The following is a 1,612-nucleotide window of genomic DNA, read 5'->3' as shown; positions in this document are numbered from 1 at the left end:
AGAGCGGACTGATTAATATATAAAGGAAACAATGTTGTTTTGTTCATAATTTTGCAGAAATTCTGGATTTCAAAAGAGCTTGTACGGGAGGTGGTCTTTTGCCTTTATTACAACCCTAATCTCAAGCGACACGATAATGTTTTTCTTTTAAGTAAAACTAACCTCTTCTAAAAATCTCTAGAAGCAATATATATTCTAATATCTGTAATTATTAAATGGCGAATTTTAACTTTTTATGATATATATTTTTAATCTCTTGTCATGATATCTATTAAAATGCGAAATATACATGATGTAAAAGAATCATTTTAATTTAATAACTTAAATTTATAGGTGAGGTTCTAAAATATGATTTATATTATTTTTTAACACACATGCTCAAATCAAAATAGATTTCTTAATAAAATATTAATATTTATAAAATACTATACCTATATTATATATGTAATATAGCACATCTACCTATATAATATCAAATGGAATAATAATATTATTCTAAATTTAATATTAAATATTAAATAATAGTATCATACATTAACTAAATTATACTTCTATTACATAGAATTCTATTCTATATTAATTTTGAATTATACTTCTATATTGATTTATATATTTATATTAATAGATTAATATTAATTAAATAAATTCAATTTAGTAACTGAATGTTAGGGCAAGAAAATACTCATTTTGTTTTGTGCTACACCACGTAAGGTATAGCAATAAACAAAAAAAAAAGCTACTTTAAAATGTTAATTGTTGTTATCCATTCTTGGATTACCACATAAAAAATAAGAAAATATAAAAAAATATATGAAACAATATTGAGAAAAAATCCAAAAAATAATAGAAGGGAGAAAAGAATGTTGGAATGAGGAAAAATGGCCAAAAATTGGTTGAGAATGTTCAAAAATACAAAAGATTGAAAGTTAATAGTATATCGTTAACTGATGAGAACCCTGTTAACAAAAAAAATTTAATTTTAAAAAAATATATATATATTCAAAATTATATGTTTATAAACTCAATTAAATTCTATCTAAGGTTTAATTAAATTTATAGAGGGTTTGATTGTAAAACAAATGGTTTTTAAGACAATTTAGGCTTTTATTGGAAGAAATTAAGGTTCTGCGATCCAATTATAATTTTAAAAAGTTGATTTGGTCAAATCATGAGCTTAATTGTATAATTATTGAAGTTTAATGGTCAATTAAGGACTTAATTGAAACAATCCGAAACCAAGAACCAAACCGGAAAAGGTGCTAAAATCAAGATATCCAATTACAATTTTTCCAGGGGCTTGATTATAAAATTATAAAAATATCCAAGGACCAAATCAAAAATATCCATTTAAAATTTTAAAAAAGGCGTTGAAACTATTCATTGTTTTCTTCACTGGCACTGAAGACAAGGGAAGACAGAGGAGCTGCAATCAAGAAGAGGCATATCTCGCGGCTAATATTCCTTACCACCATGATGAACGCCAACCGTTACTATGTTCCCGTCATAATGCATGTATTCTCTGGCTATAAAAGCCACAAGAGAGATCGAACAAGAGGGAGGAAAAAAGCAGAGGAAAGGGGTGTAAAGAAGAGAAAAGGATGAGACAAAGAGG

This window comes from Populus euphratica, unplaced genomic scaffold (assembly GCF_000495115.2).
Source record: "Populus euphratica unplaced genomic scaffold, PopEup_1.0 scaffold1126.1, whole genome shotgun sequence".
Lineage (NCBI taxonomy): Eukaryota > Viridiplantae > Streptophyta > Magnoliopsida > Malpighiales > Salicaceae > Populus > Populus euphratica.
This window is presented reverse-complemented; position numbering follows the sequence as displayed.